Raw genomic sequence first — 13,806 nt, 5'->3', positions numbered from 1 at the left:
TAAAATCTAAAATACTACTTGAGTAGGCGTTGTTTGTCACTTGATATACTGGCGGTATTTAATGCAATAAAAGAAATCGGGAACGAGTTGCAGAGAGAATTAAAATTACACAAGAGAAGCCAGGAGAAAACGCCGAAGGAACTAAATACAGAATTAACTAAAATTTAAAGGAAACCAGGAACAAATTAAAAGAAATAAGGGAAAGTCGAAAATAAACTGCGAAGAAATTGAAGAAAGAAATTAAATCAGAATTAAAGGAGTGTCAGGAAAACAACTGTTATAGAATTTAAAGTTTGGAATTTAAAGAAAGTCAGAAGAAGTTAATCGGAAACGTTCAAGAAAAGTAACAAATTGTAACCATCGATCGCAGACTGGAAAAAGAAAACAAAAATGGAACCATATGGAAAAGTCTGCAGAGTTTGAAGGAATACACAACGCCCTTTAGCAAAGTAGAACAGGAGACAGGAAGGCATTCCACAAACTTGATCGAGATTAAAGTTCATCCTCAAAAGGCGATGGTTGTACATGTGAAAAGGCAGAAATAAGTAGTTCTACAGGTAGAACATCTCACAAGGGAAGTATATGTGTCACCGGCAAAGTGTCAAATCAGCGCATTGTATAAAACATCTAGCCAATGTAGAGACAGCAGAGAAGTTTTTGGCAAGGCGTTTAATTTAATTTTAATTTAATACTTTTCCTATGAAATGTATAAAATGCCTAGGTATTTTATGGAACATGAATTGGACACATAGAAAGTAAAGAATTACCTTGAAATAACATGTTCATACTAAAATTTTTGCTTTTAGCCCATAGGTTTGTAGACCCAGCTTACACTGGGCTCATGTTGCAAGTCATTTATTACATTGCCAGCGGTGTAACGGGCCGAGCAGATTTAATTTGTTCTTAAACGTTTCTTCGTCTCTCTTAATAGATGGCATGATATGTTATGTACTATTGGTAAGCTGAGAAATTGGTATATCTGGTTGGTGTATAATACACTCGATTTCTTTCGCTATTTTGCGACTTATAAGCAATCGTTTTTAGTTTTTGTTGGGTTTATCCCTCCTCCCTCAATCCCATAAATAAAACTCCCCACAGAAACTGTGCTACATGCAAAGCACGGAAGACGGAAGGTGATACAAGATATGAGTGTGGGAAATGTCTTGAGCTTTTGCACATTTCTGTATTTCTTCGGGTACATGACACCAACAAAATCTTCTAAAACAGTGCTATCTTCACTCTTCATCATTTTAATAAGTAGTTAAATGAGATATATGAAAGATTCCTACCAAATATTTATTATTTTGGAAAAAGGATGTAAGAAACATTATGCTGATTTTTGTAAATTTAAATAGTAAATACATGTTCAATTATGGGGAAAATTGCTAAAGTCCGTAGGTTTACGTAAGTTAAATTTAAATAGGAGAATACTCACAACTGAGTGACTTTGAAAATAATTTGTCTCACTGGGTTCATATATTTGTAGGAGATTCTCTATATCATGGCGAACTATATTAAAATATCTAGTAAGTAACACCTTTACCATCCTATTTGGTTCACCATGTCATATAGAAGAATGGGTCTCACAAAGTATATAAAATGCACATAGTTTGGTACATAAAGTATGACTGCACCCTACATTTCATTTAGCATTTATATCAGTCACGGCAAATGATAACAGCCAAACAGTTGCAGGATAAAGATTTACAGAAATCCTTGACCACAGTTACGGCGTATCTAACTATACCCATCAGAAGCCAAAATATACTAAAATCACATCCTGATATGGAGACGCATAAAACAAACGTTCCAAAGACGGCACCATTAGTTAAAAAAGATATCACCTCCATCTGTACAGCATAATTATGAAGAGATGGTCGATGTGAACGCAGCATATTATCAGTACTTAGCCTGTTCACTGCTGCATTTGTATTGGCTATCACGTCATACCTAGGCTGAACAAATGGAGGGGATATTTTAATTTTAACTACTGTTGCCGCCTTTGGGATGACTGTTTCATGCATCTCCACTCCAGGATTTGATTTTAGTGTATTTTTGCTTCTGATGAAGGTGTATTTAGATATAAGGTGGTTAAGGATTTCAAGAAATCTTTATCCTGACACTTTTGGCTGTTATCATTTACCGTGAAGATTTTTAACAGTTGCTGCTTCAGCCATGTTAACATTTTGATTATATCAGTCTCTGTGTACTATGGACAGTTTTACACAGTGGTTTTTCACTAAACAATAATGAGGAGGTTTCCCATTTTTACAGTCGAGCTGTAATCACGTCCCTCATTATTTCCTCACAGCGATCATACACTAAAAAGACACTGTTACTGGCAGAATTACTCCTCATTTTCTGTAACTCCATACAGGTCGAGAATTTTTTAAACGAATAAACTCGGCGAGGTTGCGCAAGATACCAAAACACATTTTCCTCTAATGCTGAGAGAGGCGTAATTTTAAAAATGAAAAATGTACGTAAGCTGAGCTATTAAGCAAAGTGACATCTTAAAACGATGCACGTAGGCTGCTCAAGACTGATACCTCCTAATACTGAACATCGCAAGGCGTAGTCTGACAAACACTTCCACGCTGTGAACAGTGCTGTGTTGCTGTTGTCACGTAACACATTCAATTGCACTTCCTGCTCACCAGGGTGCAGCGTATGAAGCGGCTGACAGCAAACAGAAGCTCGCTGATGTTTACGCTGAGACCAACACATCCAATATTCGGCCCTGGTCATTGAGTGCCTGTGCACTTCCACGACTATACAGATTTTAAGAAGAAAATATATAAGAGCCCTCCAGAATAAAATGAAATGGAATTCTTGAAATAAAAACATTAACCACTGGTATAACACGATGATTTATTACACTAAAACGTAACAACCTCCGTACAATTAAATTTTGTCAAAAATGTAAGACAATTGAAAGGCTTACAGTAGTTATTTTCAGAAAACTAACAACTCTTAGCTTTCAAATTCACAGGGAAAACTTATTACTAACGATCCCCAAGAAAATTATTACGGCTATCGCAAAAAACCTGACTTAAATCGCAGAGATATAATATTCAATAAGGGGAGCCTACATTGCCCACGAAGGACCTTTCCCTAACTTTACTGAAACACCGCGAACATCCACCTCTGTTCTGCCCATCGCAAAGCTCCAGTGATTCTACATGTGCTGCGTGTGGGCAGCACCGGACAACAACACGCTCACCTCCTCTGGATGTACTGCAGGTGCGTCCAGAATCAAACAGTTCCGTACCCACAGCCGGAATGCAAACTTGCATCCACCAAGCGTGGAGACTGAGCTCGTTCCTAGTCAGCTGCAGCAAGAACGTCGTTCTTGGATGGAAGGAATATTGTGTTTAACGTCCCATCGACATCAACGTCATTAGAGACGGAATGCATCCTGTATCAAGTATGGAGAAACAAATCAGCCATTCCCTTTCAAAGGAACCATCCGACCATTTACCTGGAGCGATATAGGTAAATCCAGGAAACCTAAATCTGAATGGCCTGATGCGGTTTTGAACCATTGCCATTCTTACCAGAGTGAAAAACATTTCTCACTGGCGACCCACAAGTCTCGTGCCAAAACCGAAAATTATCATGCCCTAGAACTGTGCGTAGAGAATGTACTAATGACGCAATTATTCTGTTTCTGGCAAGATCCGGCTCACTTCCTACGCACTACACTCAGCGAATGAGAATCGCGTCTGCTTCGCTGGCGCTAGTTTCAGTCTAGTACTCCTAACGTGACGAGGCCTCCGACCAATCAACTCTGAAACCCGTCTCTGTGGCGCGAACGCAGCCACACAGGGGCTACTATTGTGTCGCCCTGCGAAGCGTCCCTACTTTCCGTGAAGCGGTTTAAGCCAGCCTTTGCACAAGGTCTGAAAGCGGGTCACCTATCACCGCCCTGCATTTCCATCGGTAGCCGTAGTGGTGTGCATCAATGATCTAAGCTAGCAGAAAATGCATCATGCAGAGTAATGAATATCGTGATCGTTGCATTCACTAACTAAGTTCGTAATGATTAATCCAGTGTGATTTGATTATCGATGAAATTATAATATAGCCATACTGCCTGGTACTAACACAGATATTCTATGATAACCGGATAAAGATTCATAAGTTATTATCAGAAAAGTGTTATAAGTTAAAGGGCGGCTGTTGAATAAAAAATATCCCATTCACAATCCTCGGGTTCGGCTAATATTAATATGCCTGCAATGTATTATGCAAGTGTTTATCGTTATGACGTGGACAAGCATCAACAAAAACTTTTGAAAACCTTCCAAACATACCTATGTGCCTGGCAGAGGGTTCATCGAATCCCCTTCACAATAATTACCTGTCATTCCACACTCGAAAATTGCCTGGATGAATCGAAGACCTATATCTTACCGTACGAGCTCCGATTTTTCTTATTTTATTATGATGATCGTCTGTCCCCATGTATGTCAGCGTCAAAGGAATATTTTCACACTCGGAGAAGAGAGCTGATGATTTACGTTTCGTGAGAACATGCCGTCGCAACGAGAAAAGCCTTTGTTTTAATGATTATCACCCCAGATCCTCTATAGTGTGGGTGTCATTCTCTCCTCTATTTCTTGATAATATGAAACGTGCTGCACGTCTTTGAACTTTCTCGATGTGCTCCTTTAATTCTACCTGGTAAGGATCCCAAAGTACATCAAAAGAGGATGAAAATTTTAGTGTAGGCAGTCGCTTTAGTACATCTGTTGTATCTTCTAAGTGTTTTTCCAATAAAGAGCGGTCTTTGGTTGGGCTTTCCGACAGCATTTTTAATTTTCCAATTTAAAACGTTCGGAATTGTAACTCCCAGGTATTTAGCTGAATTTACGGTCTTTAGATCTGATCGATTAATCGTGTAAGGTGGCCGGAGTGGCCATGCGGTTCTAGGCGCTACAGTCTGGAACCGAGCGACCATTACGGTCGCAGGTTCGAATCCTGCCTCGAGCATAGATGTGTGTGATGTCCTTAGCTTAGTTAGGTTTAATTATTTCTAAGTTCTAGGCGACTGACGACGTCAAAAGTTAAGTCGCATAGTGCTCAGAGCCATTTGAAGCGTTAATCGTGTAAGCGAAGTTTAAAGGATTGCTTTCAGTATTCATGTGAACGACCTCACACTTCTCGTTGTTTGGGGTCATTTGTCAATTTTCGTACCGTATAGATATGTTACGTAAATTGTTTTGCGGTTGGTTTTGATCTTCTGATGACTTTACTAGACGATAAGCATCATCTGCAAACAATAGCCAAGAAGACTACCCAGATTGTCTATTAAACCGTTTTTATAAATAAGCAACAATAGAGGGCCTATAACACTTAGGAAGCCAGAAATCACTTTTGCTTCACTCGATGACTTCCGTCAGTTGCTACGGGCTGTGACCTGACAGGAAATCACTAACCCAGTTGCATAACTGAGACGATATGATATAAGCACGCAATTTGATTACAAGCCGCTTGTGAGCTACCGTGACGAAAGCCTTCTGAAAATATAAAAATACAGAATGAATTGGAAACGCTTTCTTGATAGCACTCAATACTTCGTGTGAGTAAAGAACTAGTAGTGTTTCGCAAGAACGATGTTTTCTAAATTGTTGTGTGCAATTCGTAATATTAGAGCACATTATATGTTCAAAAATCCTGCTCGTACATAAGTGTATTAAAGTAAATTATATGGGCCTGTCATTTAACGGATTACTACTATTACATTTCTTGAATCTTAGAGTGACCTCTGTAGCTTTGCATTCTTTGGGTACGTATCTTTGGTCGTGAGAGTGGATGTACATGATAATTAAGTATGGGGCTGTTTCATCAGCATTCTCTGAAAGGAACCTGTTTGGTATAAAATCTGGACCAGAATACTTGTTTGTATTACGTGATCTAAGATGCTTACCACTCCAAGGATACCTGCTTTTAATTTACGTTTAGAGCTGTTCTGGGTTCGAGTTCTAGAATATTTACTTCGTCTTCATTGGTGAAGGAATATCGGAAGGCTCTGTTTGGTAAGTATTCTTTAGCTGCACTGTCATCGACATTATTTTCACTGCTATCATGCAGGGAAGCTATCGATTGCCTTGCCGCAAACAGACGTTACATACGACCAGAATCTCTTTGGGTTTTTTGCCAGATTTGGAAGCAAACTCTCGTTGTGGAAATAATTACAAGCATTTCGCATTGAACTCCGCACTAAATTTCGAGCTTCTGTAAAAGATCGCCAATCTTGTGAGTTTTACGTTCGTTTAAATATGACAGTCTTTTTTTTTCCTGCAACAGCGTTCTACCTGTTTCGTGTACCATGCGGGGTCAGCTCCTTCATCTGGTAATTTATTTGATATAATACTCCCAGGACTCCTGAACTCAATCATAGAGGGATAGGTCGATGGAAAAAGACCAAGAGGAAGACCATGGCGGAGGTACATGGATCTAATAGCGAAAGATGTGGGATGAAACACCTATAAAGAAATGAAAAGAAAAGCTGAAAGACGCACAGAATGGAGACAAGCTGCCATTGTCGCTGTTGCAAACCAATCATTCGATTGACCACTACAGAAGAAGAAGAAAGACTCTCAGCTGCTTCCGACACTATTTCTCTTAATTCAAGCCACATCTGGTTACCATTTACATTGTTAATTTGGAAGCAGTGGAGATTGTCCCTAATAAAGACATCAAGTGAATCGTTTTTTATTTTTTTAATAGGTATATTATTCGTTTATTTTTGGTGGATTTGGGAGTTCCGGTATTGACTTCGCTATGACGACACTGTGTTAACTAATCCGTGGGTCCATTTTAGTGGTCGTTGTTAGCTTAGTATTACTCAGGTCTGCAAAAATATATTTTTTGAAAGTTGTTTGGAATTTGATAATTGACTTTTATCTACTTTTCAGAGCTGATTTCAAAAATGCAATCCATTTTTTTCTGTCATGTCAGGTTTTTCTCACAAAAAAGGGAGAATTTTTGGGTATACTGACAAAATTTAAGAAATTTATCACATTTTTTCCAACGTTATAAACTTTTATTTTATTTGTAAATTATGTTCTAAACTATATTTCCAGTGCACCTCGTACGTTGCAAGAACAAAAATAGCAGTCATCAATACGATTTTTGGGCTCCCTCCAAGCCATTGGTATTCCAAAACGTAAGGACTGCTATTGACGTTGAAACCATTGCCTCAGTTCTTCAAAAGACACTGAACAAACTTTGTGTAGGGCCTAAGGCTTATCTTGATCGCCTAACTTTATACCAAAATAGGCGTATCATTCTGTTTCAACAAAACCGGATGTTTCTTTGTTGCTTTTTAACGGTACAGTAACCACAAATGTAGCATAATCAATCTGGTGAGTTTATACATCCTCTGGAAGCCATTGTCCATTGTCCTTAAAACAGCTTCACAACACAAGAAAACAGTCACTACTTTCAAGCACTAGTAACAGCAACACGTGAACAGCACAGAGTGGAGAGGTACTGTGAACTGAAGAACAATAGCAGAAGCTGTCTGATTGGTAATGTCGGGGGAAGGGGAAGCGCGACAGACAGGCACTGACATAAAAAAGACTGTTGGTTTCTCCTAAATACTCTTTATTTTACGTATATCTAGTATAAAAATGGCTGAGTAACAGTTCATGGATATCATAAAAACCAAAATTTAAACTCACTAGACTGCTGAAACACGAAAAAAGCTAAAAGTATCCAAGCAGTTGGTGAAACAACTGTACGTGATGAACTTTTTTTCATTATTTTTCCCTAAATCAGCGCTGAAAACACTATTAAAATAACATAATAAATTGTAAACAATTTTGATGTCGCAGACCTGTGTTATTTGTTGCTACGAAATTAAGTGTTTTTCACTACCGTTTACTACTCGTGATCTAATTGCTAGCAATAATTTTCAGACAATTAAATTAGAACATTTTCGGAATTTAAAAGATGTATTTTCGCCAACTTATACAAGGTAAATAGAAGTCACCACTAACTATAATTGTAAGAGTCAGTTACGTGTTTGAAATAAGACTGAAGTTTTCTTTGGACCTTTCAGCAGTTGCACCATGATCATTACTTTATTCCGGTTCAAAAGAATTATCCATATCCATACTGACACATAGGATATACCTACTTCAAATTCACTACAAGATAAACCACTTCTGACAGCAACAAATACATCAACGTCAATTGTATTTTGCCAACCCTTTCTAAACATCGTTAGATTCTTCGCAGAAATTTCGGTTGAACTTATCTCTGGCTTTAGCCGCCTTTCAAAGCCCGTAACGGTTTGAGCATCAGTGCTTTCCATCGGAACTGGGAGCTCTGGTACTTCCCCACAGCTATGAGAGTTTACAACTGCTATACCGATTTTCCTAGATCTATGTTCTTAATGTGTTCGAGCTTCACAAATTCGAGCCATTTCGGTGATTCCCCGAGGTCTTTTAAAACCGCCCAGTCCACGCCACATAGGCCCTGCTAACCGCATAGCCGCCTCTTTCTGACCCATTTAGCAGGACCCAAAGTCCTACCTCCCTATTGCAAAAGTCGAGAAGTCGAGGAATCTGCACCCTAAACGGTCGCAGAACTGCCTGAGCCTCTGATTCAGATCATATACTCGGCTCTGTAGTAGATGTCCGCATTTTGTCCTGTCGTCTTTGCTGAAAATGATGATCTCTGGTTTCAATTCACAAGCAATACTGGTGGCCTTCACCACTGCTGATAGCCGCTCGAAACCAGAGACATGACCCTTCTATTCTAATGTGTCACACGTCATTGATACTGACACAGCCATCACTGGCAGTTAGCTGCACCCAGTGCTCTTCGTAGCATCTGGAAGTACACTTTCCTCAGCTGAAATGACTCCAACCAGAATGCACACAGAGTAAAAATTATAGTGCTTCCCCTCCTTGGCACTCATGTCCCTAGGGCGTCCCATAACACGCGTAAGATTAGAGCATCCAGCTACCGATAATTCCAACCAATCCGACTGCGTGGATGTTGATCTAAGAGGCTTTCTCTGAAACAGGACTGTATCTGGATGAGTGACATTCTCAGCCACAAACAGCACCTGGAATCTGTTTTTGAGACTGATCGGAAAGGCCTTACGTTCCCGCGCCGCGAAGTCTTTCACAGCCTGCCACGCCTCGAGGCGACCTCCCACTCGACCACAGGTGAGGGGCCAGTCTCAATGAAAGCAATAACTGGGCTGGCCATCAGTACAGACAGATAGGCAGTCTCTTGGGTCCCGCTGGACGTCCGCTGGATCCCCACCGCTTGTCTTCAACTGTGATGCCCATCCGCTACATCCTCAGTCTGTGTAACCGAAGCTAACACAGCCTAAAGCTGAGAGCGAAGTGTCTCCAACTCAGCTCACATCCGAACACAGAAATCCCAGTCCGTACCAATACTGAAGACGTTGAAAAACTACGCTACACAGACAAACGAACTACTACTGTCCACGCTACAAAGCTTTACTGTAGAGGCATGAAAACACTAGAACTAAATCTAAGACATTTGTTTAATACGAAGAGAGTCAAAAAGAAAATTACTAGGACACGCAAGTTAGATGAAATATTTCGCTCCTGGTTAGAAACTTGCAAAATGTCAGAAAACTGGGTACCTTCCGACACAAACGAAAACGCGAGAACTATGTCTATTAAACAAATTAACATGCATAAATTCAAAAACTAAACTACAAAAGCACAGAGGTCAAACTATATAATGCGCTCCTGGATAGGAACTCGTAAAATGTCACAAAATTAGTTATTTATCTGTTGCTACTCTGCTTTGGCCGGAACCTGATGCCTCACTGACAAGGTAATGCCAAAGAGCGATCACTAACTTTCAAAACAAACGAGCACACTGTTACTGACTTGGGCTACCAAACTCTGCTGTAGACACTGACAAAAACGGAAGAACTGTGTCTAGTCTTCCCTACTGCTGCTCTGGCTTGTCCAGCGGCTGTTGACCGAGTTGTGCTATTATCTTCTGTCTTGTTCAAAGGTCATTGAAATATTTTTGAAGCTACAGTTCGTCATGACGACAAAGGTGTTTAGACACAGAATGAGTGCAGAATCCACATCGAAAACTGCAACGACGTGTAAAAGTCAGAGTAATGTGTGAGAGTCTACTTTTACCGATTCTACAGGATTGCGTGGGGATACAGCCTGACTTACTGAGCTGTGGCAACTCAGAAGTTAAGAATAATAAATAACAGGGTGCCTCGTGGTGTGTATGAGAAACCGGTAAGTCAACAGTCAAGCCCTCTTGTGCAACTCAATATGGCCCACAGTGCCAACCACGATTTGTCACCGAATGCCCTATGTCCAGGTACCGTCATTTGAAGCCTGATCCAACTCCCCTATCTGCCACCATCAGAATATTTGCTTCTTAATAAAGCCTCAATGCCTAGTACTAATACCATTATTCATGGTGATAACAAGCTGCGGCAACATGAATTCCCACGCCCGGCTCTCCTGATATCCCTGTAGTGTAGCATCCTAAGCAGCACCGAGTGTTGCGCCGCTTAGTTACAGCTGCGGCTTAGAGGACTCATGGTGTGAGCTGCTGTCTGCATGGAGTTTGCAACTTGGAAGGGTCAATATCGCCTCGCTCCCCCTGTAGGACGCCGGTCACTACACTGAGGCAGCTTGTCGACCTGTTTGATGTAGGTGACAGTGTCGGTCACCATCTCACTTTTCATTGGTATACTAGTTGGTGCCCATGGTCAAGAAAACTTGTTTAAGAAGTTTACATTTGTTGGCCGCCGGCAATCGAAGTGGTTTTTGTGTCTGTACAGTCATTGTGCTGGGTAATGGCATGTAAAGAGGGGCCGATGTTATCATGAAATAAGTAATGACTGGACTTTAGATGTACGAAGTTACTATGGAGGGACACTGTGAATGTGTTGAAATGTTTTCTCATCTCGTAAATTAGACAGACAGTGGTATCATTGTGCCTTGCAGAATCGTTATCAAGGCAAACTCTTCATAAATTGAGACTGTGGCTACTTACTGTACAATTAAGATCATCGTGCTGTAAAAGGAGTGCATTGTCAAAATCATTTATGTGGTGTTATAACATTCATATCTCAGTCATAAATTTATAACAAGATTTCTTTTGGTTGGAAGTAAGCGTTTAAATTTCTGCCTTTTCTTTAGTTGTCTGAGAAATTATTTGTAATTAATCATTTTGAAACTCAACATTGTTATTGATATCATTTTGTGAGAAATTATGTGAACTATTTTCAGATTCATTATTTTTATCACAATCGTTATCATTCTTATTGCGCGAGGGATCATTAGAATAAACTTGCTGTCAGTGGTTAGATTTTAAAATCCTAACAAATAAATTGTAGGTGAGGATTTTAAAAACTGTGTTAAAGAAATGTTGTTGGCTTTAAATATTTCAATAAATGGATGATGCCTTAAATGAATGTCACGACCACCTTATCCTAAACATTTCACATACTGAAACTGCAACACACTGGTAGCACAGCGGGATTTCTCTGGGATGATGTGGATATGACATTAGTAGCATTTTTTTGGATTTCATATGTGTATTCAGATTAGTAGATATTACTTCTTGTAGTTCTGTTTCAGCTTGGCCACCATGGCGACATTTGGGGCAGCAGAACTACAAAAGGAAGAGTTATTTTATGAATTAAAGATTCTCGGGGCTGATCCATGTGGCAGTGTGATGTAGTCAGCGCATCGTCTGTGGGAGGTTGCCAGTCATCCAGTGAATTCACCGAACTTTCAGGAAACACAGGTGTGTGACGCCATTTGCAACTTTCAACGCTGGTGAGTACCATGATGGACAGAAACAGGTGCAAACATGTAACGCTTTTCTCTCGACTGTGAAAAAATAGTTGTCACCATTTAAGTTCCTCCCGCGCCCGATGTGAGCTTGTTGACAAAGGTTATTTCGCGCTCAGTAGTCTGATGAACCAATAGAGAGCTACATCGAAAGGATAAAAGACAATGCTAGACGTTTGTGTCTGAATTATAGCGAAGGGGAAATATCGAAAACAACGAATGCGACCCAGTGGTTTCTCTAGAGCGTTATTTCACGAGCAGCGAAAAAAATTTCGCCAAATAGATTGATTAATTAGCCTTGTGCAGCTGTAATGTATGGTGACCAGGTACGGGGAAAGGGATTTGCCCATGGTGGCAAGGAATGGCAAATAGTAATCCCAATCGGCTGGCGGTGTCATGTGCAGTAAGGAGGTTTAGGTGTAAGAGACTTGGACATATTGCGAAGAACAGCATAGGGCAGCCAAGCTTCAACTCCAGTTGACGGTGTTTTAAGTGGACACCGTGATGATGGGCCTTTTGTAGAAGCGTATAGATGATCCTTGGAACTTGACTTCCTTTTGTGTGTGTGTGTCTAGAAAACAGGAACCTGTTTATGTACTTCTCGATGCCAGTAGATCTGTCTCCCTAAGTAAGGAGGAGTGAGTGTTAACTCATCAAGAGAATTCTAGGTTAAACGAATTGTTGGGTGGAATGGAGTCCTATCAGCTAGCCAGTTCCGAATAAATGCAAATATTGGGGTTAATTAAGATTTTATGTGGAATTTCCCACTGAGAGCAACTCGTAATATATCTGTGTCGTCCACATTGGGTGCACATTTTCTCTTTAATGTTGGGTTTGCTCCCCAGAGGAGTAGGTTTTATTTTGAATTTTCTCTTCAGAAGGTTTTTAAGTTCTGCAAGCATCTGGTGAACGACACTGCACACCACCGGAAACATGTAGTTAATGAAGTATATACTGGTGCCACCGTCTATGATCTCACACATTTGCTGTACGAATAGAGGGACAGAGTGTCAAGAATTTAGTGACATACTTGCTGACTGACCAAACAGGTCGTCACCATCTCGAGCGAAAGCGTTACGGCTAACGATTAAATGCTACGGGAGGAAGTTATTGGGCCATCCGAAGCACTACAGTCCACTCGGAAAATTGTTGAGCCCAAGTCGAAGTTTAATGATAAAGAATCTCCAACGTCGTCAATTACGTGGACAACGCACAAAGAAAAAAGGTAGAAGAAGAAAGTTTTCTCGTGGAATTCGAGACAATGTACCTTAAAAAGATTAGTTTAAATGCAAAGAAAATGAGGTTTTAAATTCAATTAACAGTCATCTGTATAATCGGAGATATGAGACAATGTAGTCCCTATTTTTGAACTGCCAATCTGAGAAACTAGCGCTCTATGATCTGTATTATGGTTGCTCCAACCCCTATGCGTGAATTTCGTAATCATTTGATTCGGACGACAGTTGGAAGAGGAATGACACAATGGGAGACAAGAGAAAACGCCACTGGTGGAAGCGAGAAACTGTTGTATAATCACCCTGAACATTCATGAGATAATTACTGCTCATCTAATTACAAACAACGCAACAGAACGATGAGGAAACACATGAAATGTATTCGTGGTTACGAATATAAACAACCATCAGCTGCATAATGGAATGACAGCAGTAAATATTTATGCCGAGGGGAACTGGAACACAGATTTCCCAGTAATCGCAAGCGCTCACCTTACCATTAATATATCCGAGCACATTTCACACTCAGATCTCAACTCCCATACGTCATCAATCATGTGTCTAAGACTTGCACTCATACATTCAGTATGTATATTCCCGTACTGGAGAGATATTTTAATTGGAATTCGCTTCCCCAATGTCGGCCGATAAATACGACAATATAATGCCTGTGGTGTTCGTAAATATTTTTCTATGTTCCGAAGGAAATTGCATCACACGTTTCAACAACACAGGCT

This window comes from Schistocerca gregaria, chromosome 1 (genome assembly GCF_023897955.1).
Source record: "Schistocerca gregaria isolate iqSchGreg1 chromosome 1, iqSchGreg1.2, whole genome shotgun sequence".
In the NCBI taxonomy this organism is placed as follows: Eukaryota; Metazoa; Arthropoda; class Insecta; order Orthoptera; family Acrididae; genus Schistocerca; species Schistocerca gregaria.
This window is presented reverse-complemented; position numbering follows the sequence as displayed.